The 17,438-nt window shown below is 40.9% G+C and overlaps 1 long non-coding RNA gene across 1 annotated transcript in view; it reads left to right on the forward strand.

Annotated features, from left to right (window-relative positions):
• The first annotated feature begins 160 nt into the window (after positions 1 to 160).
• LOC113892922 overlaps positions 161 to 17,438 on the forward strand; it is a 29,114-nt gene continuing 11,836 nt past the window's right edge. The window contains exon 1 of the long non-coding RNA XR_003511174.1: positions 161 to 257. This is a non-coding gene — a long non-coding RNA (uncharacterized LOC113892922). The remainder of the gene's footprint in view (positions 258 to 17,438) is intronic.

Raw genomic sequence — 17,438 nt, forward strand, 5'->3', positions numbered from 1 at the left:
GCACTTCCGGGTTCTCAGGGAACGTGCGCACGAGTGTGCGTGCGCGTAACCGCCACAAGCGGCGGACTCGTGAGCGCGCTGCTCCCTTGACCGAGCCTGGGCCTCAGAGAGGACGAGGATAAGAGTTCAGGCGAGAGACGGGTAACGGCCCCTCAGCTCCTGAGCCGCTTCGGCGCTTCTGTTCCCGCAGCTCTGACTATTCGGACCCTCAGGGCAGAGCGCGCCAACTCGCTGCTCCGTGGAGCTGACGTTCAGAGGTGAGCTGAGAGGCCCCTCCCTGTGAGACTGCGTCAGTGCTGATGACGTCACGTTTATTTGACGTCAGTAGTTCTTGTGCTAACATCTGGCCTGGGCTCCACCGAGCCTGAGGCGCAGGGCTAGGACTTAAGACTGCGGCCTGGAAGTGTGCTGGCTGTCACAACAAGGACTCTGTAGTCATTGCTTTCAAACCAACCCCAGTAAGTGGTTTGTAGAAGCCTCACGTGGGTAAAAGTTTACTTCTTTTCCTCATGTCTGATTTTCACCCAGTCCCACGAGTTAATTCTCGCCTCTGTGGGTTTCTAGTCATCTCAAGTTCGTGCTAACGAAAGGGCTTCCGAGCAGAGCTGCTCCTGGGCTTGGCCATACTTCATTAGGCTTCCTTAAAAAGTTCTCAGAATGAAGTCTACCTTAATGTAACTTCTGTTAAAGAATCTGAATTGATCCACTTTGCCATTCAGGTTAATTGCAAATTTTTCTGACATTTAAGAAACTCCATAACCCAGCTCATGTGTGTGTCCCCTGCTTGAGACACTACCCACTGCTCACTTAGCTTTTACTTTTCTCTTTCCTTGTACATGCTTATTTATTTTATACTATTTAGTTATATTGTGTTTAGTCACATAAATTTACATGTCTTTTTCCTCTACGAAGTGGTGATTTCCCTAAAGCAGAATCTAGGGTTCACTAACCTTTATAATCTTCATCATGGATGGCACAATGGTGTTCCTTAATCAAATGAGGGACTTGCCTGTTTTCATTTTGTTGGTCAAATGAGATCTCTTCTGCCATTGTTATCTTTTAATATAACAAATCCCATAATTTGATTTTAATGAATATATAGTGTATGTGTTGCTTGCTCTCAAGAATATAATTGAGTAAGATCAACTCTGTTAATGATACAAGGCAGAATTTTATATGTTATAAAGGTAAAAAGGGAGGCAGCAGTGGTGTCTTTTTGGAAGAATCAAGGCTTCCTGGAAGACAATGTGATGGTTCTAAATGAATGAGTAGAAAAGTAAGTAATCAAAAAAAAAATGTAGTACTAGCCCCAGAACCGACAGACAGTAAAAGACAGTTTTAAAGCTCATAAATATACTCAAGATATGTAAGAATTCTTTAGATAGTAAAGGTAGCATCATAGATGAGTGGGGAAAGGAAAACTGAATTAATAGTGAAGGAGACATGATTATGGGGAAGAAAAAAAACTTTCCCCCTGTATCCTACAACAAAAAATAATTGCATATGTAAAAAACAAAATCGTAAACAAACTAGAAAGAAATACAAGTAAAAATTTAATTGATCTAGAAATAGAAGAACGTAATTACGAAAGAATTGGAAGAAATGACAATTACAAGAAGGGATTGAATTGTTTGTAAAAATTTCAAGAAAACACTGCCATCCTGGGGGAAAGATCTTTGTAACTGTGTCAGGCAGAGGTCTGATGTGCTTAACATATCAAGATCTAGTCATCAGAGAAATGCAGATTATTATATTTTTCACCTACCAGATTTTGTAAAAATCTTTTTTTATATGCTGGTAAACATGCAGGGACTCTGTTCTTATACCTTACAGATGGGAATGTAACTTGGTATGACCTTCCTGGAAAACATTTGGCAATATATATTAAGGTTGTATGTTAGTCGCTCAATCGTGTCCAACTCTGTGATCCCATGGACTGTAGCCTGCCAGGCTCCTCTGTCCATGGAATTCTTCAGGCAAGAATACTGATATGGGTTGCCATTTCCTTCTCCAATATATTAAGGTTAAATGAGGTATATGCACAGTGTCTAAAACACTAAGTGTAGATGCTTAATAAATATTAGTTAACACTTACTGTTGGAGAAGGCAATGGCACCCCACTCCAGTACTCTTGCCTGGAAAATCCCATGGACGGAGGAGCCTAGTAGGCTGCAGTCCATAGGGTTGCTAAGAGTCGGACACGACTGAGCAACTTCACTTTCACTTTTCACTTTCATGCATTGGAGAAGAAAATGGCAACCCACTCCAGTGTTCTTGACTGGAGAATCCCAGGGACGGGGGAGCCTCGTAGGCTGCTGTCTATGGGGTCGCACAGAGTCGGACACGACTGAAGTGACTTAGCAGCAGCAGCAACACTTCTGTTATTATTGTTGCTTTTATCGTTCACAACATCCAACCTTTAATCAGCAGAGCACCTAGAATAATACCTTGAACTTATTTAATAATAGCCAATTATTTTACCTGCCAAAGAGTTTACTCAGAAATAGCCAGAGGAATTGCAGTTCAGGTAGTGGAAACTATGGTGGATCACAGGCAAGTCCAGAGGACATGGAAGGGCTTCCATGGTGACTTAGATGGTAAAGAATTTACCTGCAAGGCAGGCAGCCTGGGTTCGATCCTTGGGACAGGAAGATCCCATGGAGAAGGGAATGGCTACCCACTTCAGTACTCTTGCCTGGAGAATTCCATGGACAAAGGAGCCTGGCAGGCTACAGTCCGTGGGGTCGCAAAGAGTTGGACACAACTGAGAGACTGAACTGAACTGAAGAGGCTGTCATAACTAAATAGTTCTCGGGAGGAAGCAGGGAGTTCAAAGTATGGGCTATGGAGGCTTTTCATTGTTTGTGGTGCTACAGTCTTTGATTGGGCAGTGGTTGGCCAGAAAGATGGTTTTATTCTTCCTGCTAAATAGTAAAGTAGGCAATACCTTCCTGTGGGAAAGAGGTAGGGGTATGTCTCTTACAGTTTGGAGTAACTGATGATGCACAGCCATGAGAGCTCTCCCTATAGACATATTCTGACTCCAGCTTCAGCTGAGGTTCTTTATTTCTACAAACGTAATGGATGTTTATTAATGTCTATTTATATTTGATTGGCTGATTCTCCTTGTCTTACAGGAATTTTGTAGGAAAAAGATACTGAGTCAGTGACATGATAGGCTATTAAAACATTGATGCTGTAAAGATACAAGTTACCTTAAAGGATCAGCTGGTTCAGTCTATTAGCAAGACACTTTGGACAGTAGCAATAAATGTTAGCTGTTGACGATATGCTTGCCATCTACTGCTGCATATTAAATAACCCCAAAACTTAGTGACTTTTGTTGTTGTCGTTCAGTCACTAAGTCATGTTCAACTCTTTGCAATCGCATGGACTGCTGCTTCTTGACCGCATACAGGTTTCTCTGGAGACAGGTAAGGTGGTCTGGTATTACCATCTCTTGAAGAATTTTTCATAGTTTGTTGTGATCCACATAGTCAAAGGTTTTCACGTAGTCAGTAAAGCAGAAGTAGATGTTTTTCTGGAATTCCTTTCCTTTCTCTATGATCCAACAAATGCTGGCAGTTTGATCTCTGGTTCCTCTGCCTTTTCTCAACCCGGCTTATACATCTGGAAGTTCTCAGTTCACATACTACTGAATCCTAGCTTGAAGGATTTTGAGCATTACCTTGCTAGCACTTGAAATGATCGGTAGTTTGAACATTCTTTAGCATTGCCCTTCTTTGGGACTGGAATGAAAATGGACCTTTTCCAATTCTGTGGCTGATTTATTGAGTGTACCACTTTAACAGTATCCTTTTTTAGGATTTGAAATAGCTCAAGTGGAATTACATCACCTCTACTAGCTTTGTTCATAGTAATGCTTTGTAAGGTACACTTGACTTCACACTCCAAGATATCTGACTCGAGGTAGTGACCACACCATCATGGTTATCTGGGTCATTAATATTTTTTGGTACAGTTCTGTGTATTCTTGCCACCTCTTCTTAATCTCTTCTGCTTCTGTTAGGTCCTTACCCTTTCTGTCCTTTATCTGATCAAATAACCCCAAAACTTAGTGACTTAAGAGAGTAAAAATCATGTATTCCCTCTCACGATTTCTGTGAGTCAGGAATTCAAGAGTGTCTCAATTGCGCATTTCTGTTTTAGTGTTTCATAAGGTTACAGTCCAATGTTGGCTAGGGTTGTGGTCATCTAAAGACTTATTTGAAGCTGGAGAGGCTGCTTTCAAAGTGACTTCACACATCCAGCAGTTGTCACAGACTGTTGGCCACATGGGTCTCTCCATGGGATGGCTTGAGTGCCCTGCTCACAGCATGGCCACTGGCTTGTCCTCGAGCATGTGATCAATCTGATAGACCAAAGCAGAAGCTTCACGACTTTTTATGACATAGCCTTAGAAGTCACACTTGGCCACATTCAAGGCCATCCCTGATTGAATTTGGGCAGACTAGGAAAGGGCACAAAGGCTAGGCAGTAAGGTTCAAAGGAGGCCACCCTGGAAGCTACCACAGATGCCGATGACATTTCCAGCATGGAGGATTATCTGTCTTCGTAAAAATATCTAAGGATGGAAGCTCTTAACTGATCCTTTTTAGTAATATTGCTTAAGAAGTTGTCCCTTAATTTCAGCCCTAATCTTTCCTGTTAACTCTAGAAAAGACCACTGATTTGATGCTGCTCTTTACAGAGTCTTTGAAATATCCCTACTGACAATGCCAGTGACAAAACTATTTTAGTGATAACAACCCATTTTGGGGCCAAAATGATATTTAAAATGGGCAAGGCATTCATTCATTGATCCAAGTTTTTTTTTTCATTCATTTGATAAACAGTTGATTAATTTTTGTGTGTTGAAAATGCATATAAAAGAACATATACCAAAACTAATTTTACAGTTTAATGATTATTCCAGTTAATTCCTACCCCAGTTTTTAAGTATTTCAGCTTACTTTCTTTTTGCTGATTTGTTTTCTTGACTTTCACTTTTTTCACTTTTCTTGACATTATGCTAATATAATAGTAAAATTGTTATTGATTTAGCACTTACTATATACCACGTCTTTAACGTATGACTAATCTTCCAACAGATCTTCACGGCAGGTATAGTTATTACCATTTGATTACAGAGAATTTAAGTAACTTGTTCAAAGTACTCACAGCCAGTAACTGGCAGGGTGGGATGCAAACCAGGATCTGTCTCTCTTTTCTTTATAACATGGCTTCTGTTTGTGAGGTATCCCCTTATGCATATGCCTCCTACCTAAGAGGTAAGAGACTTCCACATTGTTACTCAGGCATTTTCAAATTGTTTCTGCAGTTAGCTCCCTTTTTATATGGATAGTAGGGATGAGAGGTCTGATTTCAATGAGAAGTCTTTCTTAATTTACTAAGAAGAACCAGATATTTGATATGGAACAACCTCTTTCACTTTCTACTTAGATTATTTACTAAAAAAATACCATACAGTTAACAATATATAGCTCTTTAGCACCTAACTTTCAATTAAATTACTCTCCCTGTTGTATATTTTAAAAATCTGACCAATAACAGCCCCCTTTTTTTTTTACACTTAATTAGCTCTTGCCATTTTGTCTTTCTACCCGTAAATATAATATGATTTTGAAGTCATAAGGTGGAAATTATGTAGGGTAGTGAGTTGAAAAAGAAAACCAAACTTCAAGAGAGAAAGCATATTTTAAATCTGTGCTCTAAATAACCATTGCCTAGAATTGATACGGAGCTGCATTGTGCAGTATGGCAGTCACTAGCAATATGTGGCTGTTTACATTTCAGTGAGAAACTAAATAAAATTTAAAATTTGGCTCTTCTTCAAATGCTTAGCAGGCACTTATGGCTAGTGGCTACCATATTGGAGAGCACAGACACTGAATTTTTTTTTTTTTTTGGCTGTGCCTTGTGGTGTGCAGGATGTTAGTTCCAACCAGGGATGGAAACCATAACCCCAGCATTGGGAGCTCGGAGTCTTACCCACTGGACCACCAAGGAAGTCCCTGAAGTATCTGTCATCACACAAAGTTCTGTTGAACATGCTGGAAAGAAACAAGGTCATAAGAAAGAATTTCACAGTTAAAAAAAAAATAAGCCAAAAGGAAAAGAACAGAAGTTCTGTTATTTTAATCATATTTCATACTTTCTTCTTGATTTTCTCCATATTTATGTTTTCTCTTTAAAATGTTATGTGTATATGTGTATATATGTATATATATATATATATATATCAGTTCAGTTCAGTTCCTCAGTTGTGTCTGACTGTTTGCAACCCCATGGACTGCAGCACGCCAGGCTTCCCTGTCCATCACCAACTCCTGGAGCTTACTCAAACTCATGTCCGTAGAATCGGTGATGTCATCCAACCAGCTCATCCTCTGTCACCCCTTCTCCTCCCACCTTCAATCTTTCCCAGCATCAGGGTCTTTTCCAATGAGCCGGTTCTCCGCATCAGGTAGCCAAGGTATTGGAGTTTCAGCTTCAGCATCAGTCCTTCCAATGAATATTCAGGACTGATTTCCTTTAGGATGGACTGGTTGGATCTCCTTGCAGTCCAAGGGACTCTCAAGAATCTTCAACACCACAGTTCAAAAGCATCAATTCTTCTGCGCTCAGCTTTCTTTATAGTTCAACTCTCACATCCATACATGACTACTGGAAACACTATAGCTTTGACTAGACAGACCTTTGTTGGCAAAGTAATGTCTCTGCTTTCTAATATGTTGTCTAGATTGGTCATAGCTTTTCTTCCAAGGAGTAAGCGTCTTTTAATTTCATGGCTGCAGTCACCATCTGCAGTGATTTTGGAGCCAAAAAAAAAAAGTAAAGCCTGTCACTGTTTCCACTATTTCCCCATCTATTTGCCATGAAGTGATGGGACTGGATGCCATGATCTTAGTTTTTTGAATGTTGAGTTTTAAGCCAACTTTTTCACTCTCCTCTTTCTCTCTCATCAAGAGGTTCTTTAGTTCTTCTTTGCTTTCTGTCATCAGGGTGGTGTCATCTGCATATCTGAGGTTATTGATATTTCTCCCAGCAATCTTGATTCCAGCTTGTGCTTCATGATGTACTCTGCATATAAGTTAAATAAGCAGGGTAACAATATACAGCCTTGATGTACTCCTTTTTCTATTTGGAACCAGTCTGTTGTTCCGTGTTTAGTTGTAACTGTTGCTTCCTGATGTGCACACAGATTTCTCAAGAGGCAGGTCAGGTGGTCTGGTATGCCCATCTCTTTCAGAATTTTCCACAGTTTATTGTGATCCACACAGTCAAAGGCTTTGGCATAGTCAATAAAGCAGAAATAGATGTTTTTCTGGAACTCTCTTGTTTTTTCGATGATCCAGCAGATGTTGGCAATTTGATCTCTGGTTCCTCTGCCTTTTCTAAAACCACCTTGAACATCTGGAAGTTCACGGTTCACGTATTGCTGAAGCCTGGCTTGGAGAATTTTGAGCATTACTTTACTAGCGTGTGAGATGAATGCAATTATGCGGTAGTTTGAGCATTCTTTGGCATTGGAATGAAAACAGACCTTTTCCAGTCCTGTGGCCACTGCTGAGTTTTCCAAATTTGCTGGCACATTGAGTGCAGCCCTTTCACAGCATCATCTTTTAGGATTCGAAATAGCTCAATTGGAATTCCGTCACCTCCACTAGCTTTGTTCGTAGTGATGCTTTCTAAGGCCCACTTGACTTCGCATTCCAGGATGCCTGGCTCTAGGTGAATGATCACACCATCATGGTTATCTGGGTCATGAAGATCTTTTTTGTATAGTTCTTTTGCGTATTCTTGCCACCTCTTCTTAATATTTTCTGCTTCTGTTAGGTCCATACCGTTTCTGTCCTTTATTGTGCTCATCTTTGCATGAGATGTTCCCTTGGTATCTCTAATTTTCTTGAAGAGATCTCTAGTCTTTCCCATTCTGTTGTTTTCCTCTATTTCTTTGCATTGATTGCTGAGGAAGGCTTTCTTACCTCTCCTTGCTGTTCTCTGGAACTATGCATTCAAATGAGTATGTCTTTCCTTTTCTCCTTTGCCTTTAGCTTCTCTTCTTTTCTTAGCTATTCACACACACAAAATAATTACAGCTAAATTTATTGAGTACTTAATAAATTCCAGAAACTGTACTAAGTGCCTTCTGTGTATTAACTCATTTAATCCTTAGAACAATGTTATATTCATTATGGAAAATATTTTTAAAGAGAGAAAACCAACCTTAATCCACAAACCCAGAGGTAATCACTGTTGACATTTCTGGTGGACACTGTGGTATGCTGCCTGGAGCTTAGGATACAGCTGCCAGGAATCTTGGCTGCTGATGACTCACAGTTGAGTTGTTCTCCAGAATTACCTTCTGTGAAGGCAACTGCCTCACACTAGGTTACATCCCCGCCCTGGGGACAGCCCACATCCCATGACCGGTCACTTGTAAAGGTACAAGGCACAGTCCCTCAAAGATAAATAGTTGCTTATTTTTAAAAAAATGGGGGGTGGGTTCAGTGTGGGCTAGATCCCTGGTGGGAGATACTGCATGCTGCAACTCAGATCCAATGCAGCCAAAATAAATTTTTTAAAAAGGTACAAGGGACGGTCTGCGACATGCGGCTTCAGAACTCACCTCGTACACAAAGCTTCTGTGCCATCTGCCCTCTGGTTCACCCTCTCCCTCTGCCCAGTCCTGCCTCCCCTACAGGTGCTGACTCTTAGACTATTCTGTGCTAAACCACCTGCATACAAATCTCTGCCCCAGAGTCAGTTTCCTGAAAAACCCAACCTCAGTCAACATTTCAGAGGATCAGTTCCAGCTTTTTTATTTTTGCATATATTTATGTAACTTTAAAAAAACCTATCCAAACTTAGGTCACCCCAACAACTTTGATGTTTTCTCATCTGTTGTTTTGTATGTTAACTTTCAGTTGATAACATTTTATGAATAATTTTGCATGCCACTAAGTATTTTTTTATACCACAGTTTGTATAAAAACTGAGCATGTATTACATGCTCCCCGGGATTCATGTAATACATTATACTCAGTCTTACATTCTTGAATATTTTGATGTTTCCTGGTTTTCACTGTGGCAAACCCTGTAACTTAGACCAACATTCATCCCCAACTTCTCTCTCACTTGCCTGCCTATGGGATGGGAAAACCAAATGTTCCCATGTATTTTGTTTTCCTAACCTTGCTAGGAGTGGTGTAAATTCCATCCTTCAAGAAGTCAGCTGAAGATGTCTGAAGCTGAAGGGAAGTTCCAGGAAACCTTTTGCCTTCCAAATAAAATTGCACAGCCAAAAATGGTATCATCTCCTCCCTGTTCTTTCTGCTTGGTAAGGAATAGGATGTCTGGAGCTGTGGTAGCCATCTTTCATCCACGAGTAAAAAGTCAAGAAAATGAAGGGCTTCTGGCCTTAAGATCATTGAACATTTAACCCAAGGGACTTCCCCAATGCAGGAGATGTCAGTTCAATCCCTGGTTGAAGATCTTGCATACTGCAACTAAGACCCGATGCGGTCAAAATACATTTTTTAAAAAAGCAACTACCTATCTCTGGACTTCTCATTATGATGAGGAAAAAAACTATATTTTTTAAAATGTGCTTATGTTTGGATTTTCTGTTACTTATAGCTGAAATAATTTATAAATGTCACTATCCTTGATGTTCATGATTAGAAGTAATACAGTGATAAACACTTGAATAGCAATGGTTTAACCTAAAAGTCAGGGGAGAAGAATCAGGATCCTTCTCTTCCAGCGTTTCTTCTTTTTGACCTTGTGCAGCTCTGTCCTTAACCATCCTGTTTTCCTTTTCTTGTGGGGACCAGAAAAGGCGATAGTAGTTAGAAAAGGAAATAGACCTTTTATAGATCACAATCATATCTCTTCAAATAGGATATTTTAGCAAAGGCAGCATACCACTGAGTTCATACCCACCACTGCAGAATCAGCAAGAGTTTTTTGGAGCAGGTGTTGCATGAACTGGGTTGCATTAAATGCATTAATTTTCTCTACGTGCTGTGCTTAGTTCTTCAGTCATGTCCGACTCTTTGCAACCCCATGGACTGTAGCCCATCAGGCTCCTCTGTCCATGGTGGTTCTCCAGGCAAGAATACTGGAGTGGGTTGCCATACCCTCCTCCAGTGGATCTTCCCAACCCAGGAATCAATCCCAGGTCTCCTGCACTGTAGGCAGATTCTGTACCATCTGAGTCATGCTGCTGCTGCTGCTGCTAAGTCGATTCAGTCGAGTCCGACTCTGTGCGACTCCATAGACAGCAGCCCACCAGGCTCCCCCGTCCCTGGGATTCTCCAGGCAAGAACACTGGAGTGGGTTGCCATTTCCTTCTCCAATGCATGAGAGTGAAAAGTGAAAGTGAAGTCGCTCAGTCGTGTCTGACTCTCAGCGACCCCATGGACTGTAGCCCACCAGGCTCTTCCATCCATGGGATTTTCCAGGCAAGAGTACTGGAGTAGGGTGCCATTGCTTTCTCCGTCTGAGCCATGAGGAAAGCCCAGTTTTCTGTATATTTGTCTGGAAGTCATTAAGGTCTCTAAGGTTGGGATATTTTATCCTTTGAGGATAAACAGAGAATCAAAGATGAACTTTGAAGTGAAAGGAGCAGTGCTAAATTACAAAGCAGATGTGAAGATTGTGTTTGATTTCAGCTTTCTAGTGGCAGGCACTTGACATTGGCAAAACCTAAATCTAGTGAGTCTACCTCCATGACTCCCATTTACCCTGTCTTGAGGCTGTTTCTAATTTGACAGCTATAGAAACCTCAGACTGGCTGGTTCGAGTTCAAAGCATGGGAATACTTTACAGGTCTGAGGGAATCAGAGTATCTAAGACCTGGGGTGTCAAAGATAGAGATGCTCTAGCTCATTCCCACTAGTGTCTTTAGGATGGAAGATGGCTCTAGATCTGGCCAGACTGCCAGCAAGTTGCTACAAACTAGACTTCCATTCATGAGCATGAACTAAAACTGGCCTGACAAAAGCAGCAGAGTGACAAGGCAGCCTAAGGAAATCATGTATCTAATAAGGGGATAATATTCAGAATCTATAAGGAACTCTTACAACTCAACAACATCAAATAGAATCCACTTTAAAAATGTGCAAGAAGATACACAAATGGCCAAAAAGCATATAAAAAGATGCTTAACATCACTAGTGATTAGAGAAATGCAAATCAAAATGGCTACAATTGAAAGCAAACGAATAGAAAATAACAAATGTTGGCGAGGATGTGGAGAAATTGGAACCCTTGTGCCCTGTTGGTAGGAACATAAAATGGTACAGCCCCTATGCAAAACAGTGTGCTGCTGACTCAAAAAATTAAAATAGAATTACCGTATGATCCAGTAATCCCCCTTCTAGGTATACATCCAAAAGAACTGAAAGGCTTTCAAAGAGGCACTTACACACCCATGTTCATAACAGCATTATTCACAATAGCCAAAAGGTGGAAGCAAACCAGGTGTCTATAAATAGATGAGTGATGAAGAAAATATGGTATATGCATACAGCAGAATATTTTTCAGCCTTAAAAAGGACGGGAGGGAGGGATTCCTGTCACATGCTACAACATGGATTATAAGGACATTATGCTAAGTAAAATAAACCAGTTGAGAAAAGACAAATACTCAATTACATTTATGTGAGGTATCTAGAAGAGTCAAATTTACAGAGACAGAAAGTAGAATTGCAGTAGTTGCGAGTGGCTGGGAGAAGGGAATGGGGATTTGCTGTTTAAGGAGTATAGAGTTTCAGTTTTGCAAAATGAAAATATTCTGGAGATGGTTGCACAATCATGTGAATGTACTTAACACTTAGGAGGGATGGAGAAAGAAAAGTAGATCAAGATCACAGGGTCCCTCAATGCCTAAGATACATATTTACTATCTTGGTCCCTTATTTGATGACCCTTGCAAATAATATTACTCATGGCACAGTGTGTATTTTGGTATTTCTTTGGTGTATTTGGTGCATGAAATAGGACCCACTCAGATCATGTTAAGCAACAGGAGATTTAATACAGGGAATCAGGAACTTACAGAGTTACTGGAAAGTCTGAAGAGATAAAAGTGGGGCCTCCAGGAGTGCTTACTAGGACAAGACTGCTGGGCTGGTTTACCAGGCAAGAGGCGATCTCTGCTGTAGACAGAGAGCTGGGGCGTCCGGGGACACCTTTGGTGCTGTTGAGTTCAAAGACTCAACACTGTCACTGTTATCAGGAAGCCACCGCTGCTCCTGGGACTACCTCTCAGCATCCATGAAGTTAGTACCTAGACTAATTAGTAAAGCCCAGCGTGTTCACAGCTGAGTTTACTGGCAGAAACAGAGCAGGTGGCTCCAGCCTTCCATCCATCTTCCAAGTGGTTCTAATTGGCAGAAGCAGAACCCTAACTGCACGGAGATGGGGGAGGTGTGGTTTTTATTCTTCTTTAACACCTGCAGAGCGCTGAAGAATTGATGCTTTCGAACTATGTGGCATAGTCTTCTCCAGAAGACTCTTGAAAATCCCTTGGACAGCAAGGAGATCAAACCAGTCAATCCTAAAGGAAATCAACCCTGAATACTCATTGGAAGGACTGCTGCTGAAGCTGAAGCTGGAATACTTTGGCCACCTGATGTGAAGAGCCAACTCATTGGAAAAGATCCTGATGCTGGGAAAGATTGAAAGCAAAAGAGGGCAACAGAGGATAAGATGGTTAGATGGCATCACCGATTCAATGGACATAAACTTGGGCAAACTCCAGGATGGTGAGAGACAGAGGAGCCTGGCATGCTGCAGTCCATGGGGTTGCAAACAGTTGGACACCATTGGTGACTGAATAACAACAATGACACCTGCAGTCTCAGAAACACTAGAGGACTTCCCTGGTGGTCCAGAGGTTAGGAATCTGCCTTGTAATGAAGGGGACATGGGTTTGATCCCTGGTTGGGGAACTAAGATCCCACATGCCACAGAGCAGCTACTGAGCCCACGTGCTCTGGAGCTCACCTGTCACAACTAGAGAGTCTGCACCTCAGCAAAAGATCCTGCATGACACAACTAAGACCCGACCCAACCAAATAAATATTAAAAAGAAAAGAAATACTAGAGGTTTGGCATAAATGCTGAGAGCCAGTTCAGAGCACCCATCACAACTGGGTTGTGGCTTTAGGCTCCTTCCGCCTCTTCTTGTCTTTGGCCAATTCCTTATTCCTTTACTTGAGAAATCTCTGACACTCCCTTCTCTACCTCCACCCCTACAGAATGGAATGCCCTTTGTGAACTTCCCTAGGTCTTAGCTCTAGCTGTGTGACCTGTGTAGTTCTCTATATCATAATAGCCCGGTTTCTTCTTTCGAGCTTCCCTGGTAGCTCAGCTGGTTAAGAATCCGCCTGCAATGCAGGAGACCCCTGTTCGATTCCTGGGTTGGAAAGATCTGCTGGAGAAGGGATGGGCTACCCACTCCAGTATTCTGGCCTGGAGAATTCCATGGACTATCGGTGGGGTCGCAAAGAGTCAGACATGACTGAACGACTTTCGCTTTATTCTTCAACTAGACTATAAATGCCTTAAAGGTAGAAACTTGGTGTATTATTTGTTAAGAATAATAAGTAGTTCCTATATTATAACATCCCAAATAGCGTTTCTTTTCCTGTTTTCTTTGCTCCATACTTTTGTGTGCTGATATTTATATGGTAAAAGCAAAAAAAGGTAACTTTCTGGCTTTTTGGCAGAGCAAAGAGTAGTTCCACCAATACTCTCTCTATATGTATCCTTATTTGACTGTCTGTGTACCTATATAGGTACAACTATACTCCAATAAAGTGAAAGTCGCTCAGCTGTGTCCAACTCTTTGTGACCCCATGGACTGTACAGTCCTTGAAATTCGCCAGGCCAGAATACTGGAGTGGATAGCCTTTCCCTTCTGCAGGTGATCTTCTCAACCCAGGGATTGAACCCGGGTCTCCCGAATTGCAGGTGAGTTCTTTACCAACTGAGCCACAAGGGAAGCCCCATATTCCAATAAAAATTAATTTTAAAAATACTTGAAGTTCTAAACTTCCAGAACTTCATGAATAAATTCTACTTTGTTTTTCACTTAATAATTATTACTTCTGTATAGTAAAACTTTCTTCACTCTCTGAAGTCTAAGCTTCTGTGGGATTTCAATTTTGTTTCCTCATATCTTCCATGATACCTAGTCCAGTGTCCTGCATAGTACGAAACAGGCTCTTAAGAGGTAAAAAATAAATATATAGATTGAGATCTTTCCAAGGGGAAATATTCATCAAGTTTTCTCCTCTTTACTGTCATATGTTACTTTCTTTTGGGGGTGACATTCAAATGTAATTTAAGTATGCCTCCGAGAAATCAGACCTCAACATTTTTGGAAATGTTTCTGTAGTCAGAGCTGAGATTCTTTTCCTCAGAGCAGGACTGTGTTCACTGCCCAATTGTCTATTCCTGTGACTGAATGTGAAAAGGTTTCTTTTATGAAAATTGTGTTGCATGCATATAAAATAATCTTGGCCTGTGGATAATGCCAGATATAGTAGGGAGTTTTCTCTAGGGGACCAGTTTTTATTCTGCTCCCTGTCTCTTAACACAGGGCAGTCATAAAATCACAAGATCATTCAACAGTTTTTCTCAATCTTGGAGGAATCACTTTTTTAGGAAATGAAGTTTAAAAAGAAAAAAAAAAGGAAATAAAATTCTCTCTAAACATATAAATAACCTATGGACAAGGCATAATGTTTCTAAAACTTTGACTTACGTCAGTTGTTCAGTCTCAAGAAAAAAATTACCATGAATGCAGATTAAACAAAGCCCAAAAGCGTGTGAAAGGGAAAGAAAATAAGTACCTTTTTAAAAAATAATTATATTTAGCTGCTATTTTACATTATAGCTTCCCTGGTGGCTCAGATGGTAAAGAATCTGCCTGCAATGCAGGAGACCTGAGTTCAATCCCTGGGTCAGGAAAATCCCCTGGAGAAGGGAATGGCAACCCACTCCAGTATTCTTGCCTGGAGAATATCATGGACAGAGGAGCCTAGCTGGCTAAGTCCATGGGTTCACAAAGAGTCAGACACAACAGAGTGACTTTCACTTTGATATTCCATTCTAGGGGAAGAGCAAAATTCACCTCTGGAGTAAATGGAGATTCAGTTTGAGGAGAGAAAAAAAAAAAAAGCCTTTGGGATTGTGAGCTAGTCTCTATGGGGACAATTTGACAATGAGAATTTTTAATACTCTGTTTGGAGTAATAAAATTACAGTGATTTGGACCTGTGGAACTCAGAAAAGAGATGAAGGAGAAGGAAATCTGAGCAAAATGGCAGCAGGCAGTACCTGAGAAGAAAATATAGTGGTAAATTCCCTGTGTTGAAAATAACCATAGAACTTTTGAATACTTATATTTTCTGTCCTGTGCTTACAGTATACTAATTCCTCTTGTAATTCGCAGACCTTCAGTAAGTCTTTTATGAACAACCACTTGTACAGAATGGTGCTTGGGGAGTAAATGAGGGGGCAGTGGTGACAAGTGGGATGAAGTGGGGCAAAGAGGAGATAGCAGCCACTAAAAAGCAGAAATTTAGAAACGATCGAGAATTCCTTCTTAACCTTGGGGTAACCTTGGGGACTCATAACCTCTGTATTAAAGAGCCAAGTAAACCTAGAGGCCTGGGACACTTGAGGTCTTTTGACGCTACACATGAAAGGTTAAAGCCTGATCCCCAAGCAACAGGAACAACCCCCAGATTGTGCAGGATCTGCCTGGATGGGCTGAGGTGCTCTTTAAGGACTTGAATACAGAGAATTCATAGAGAAAATTGGAGACTGATATTAAGACCCATTCATCTCACTGAAGAAACTGCATATTTAGAAACAAGAACAACGAAACAGAACTCTGTAACCTGTTCACATGTGGATCTGTGCATTCTTAGTAACTGTCACCATGGTAGCAAGGCAGTTTGACAGGGTGCCTTCTTAGCACAGTATATACAAAGGAGAGAGATAACAGCTCATCATGTACTGTCTTATACCTTCCTTATTTATTTGTGTTGATCCTGTACCTCTGACTATTAGCCTTTGACACTTCTCGTCCTGATAGCATCAAACACAGTGCTAAGAATATATTAGGCGCTAAAACACATATACTGATTGACTGAATTGAATACATTATATTTCTGCTGTGTCTTCCTTTCTAAGCTATAGAGAGAGTCACCCAGCAGAAATTTGATTTTAAAAATGACTCCTGGGAATTCCCTGGCAGTCCAGTGGTTAGGAGTCTGCACTTTCACTGCCGAGAGGGTGGGTTCAGCCCCTGATTGGGGAATTAAGATCCTATAAGCCTTGCAACAATCCCCCCACCCTGAAAAAAAAAGAAAGAAAAAAAACCTCCTATGTTTATCTAGAGGATCGAAACTAGGCCATTTTCCTAATTGGACTGACCCAACGTGCATTTCAGATTGGAGGGGGTGAAAGGACAAAGATTAGGTCCTCTAAGACTCTTTATCTTATTAGAAGACTAACATGTGAATAGTAGATAGATGAGTAAGTAAATTCACTTGCACTAGTAAGACCGTTCAAGGCCCAGAGGCTTTCTGTGAGGACTTGCAGTGCTGTTTTCTGCTTGGATGCAAAGACAAGGTTGGCAGCAGTTCCTGAGTGAGTAATGTCAGGCCTGGGTTAAAGCCCAGAGGACAGGGAGTTCCCCAGATTTGAACTTCAAACTGAGAAAGCTTTTTGGGCATCTTATATTCAATGAACACTCAGCCTGGGAAGCCTTCTTATTATAATGTTTTGAATGAATGATAATTTTTAGTGTAGCCTTTTCCCTAATATATTCTTACATTTCATTTTAATTTTTCATCTGTATAATTGCCCTGCATGTCAATGACTTTCATTTCTACTCTTAATGTTTTGTTATTTCACATTTCTTTTTTAAAGTATTTAAATGTGGACATAACCTCTTTGTTTTAATAGCCAGGGGGAGTGCCTAAATTTGCCACTTTTAAATCTGGGTTCCTGTAGTTTCAACAGATTCTCAGCATGTGTCACCTCCAGCTTACAGATTGATATTCCAGTCATGTTTGAGGCTGAAAACAGCTGCAAGAATTTGTCCTTAGAATTCTTTAGCAGTTGCTTCCAGTTGATAAAGTCCAAATTTGGCTGGTCAGTGGATCAGCTACTGGGATGTGATTATCGTCGTGATATCACCCCACTGGGACAAACCACATGGGACCAGCCTCTCATGGGACAAGCTGCGGAGGTTGCCATTGCCAGAGAGGAATAGGTTAAATCCTTCCAAACCTGCTAAGGAATTTGACCTAGTTCCTGGAAATTAGAGTGTATAGTTAAAAGTATATTTGGTTGCAAATGTGTTTCCTTCCCAAAATTACTTTTGAA

Source organism: Bos indicus x Bos taurus, chromosome 5 (assembly GCF_003369695.1).
Source record: "Bos indicus x Bos taurus breed Angus x Brahman F1 hybrid chromosome 5, Bos_hybrid_MaternalHap_v2.0, whole genome shotgun sequence".
Classification (NCBI taxonomy): domain Eukaryota; kingdom Metazoa; phylum Chordata; class Mammalia; order Artiodactyla; family Bovidae; genus Bos; species Bos indicus x Bos taurus.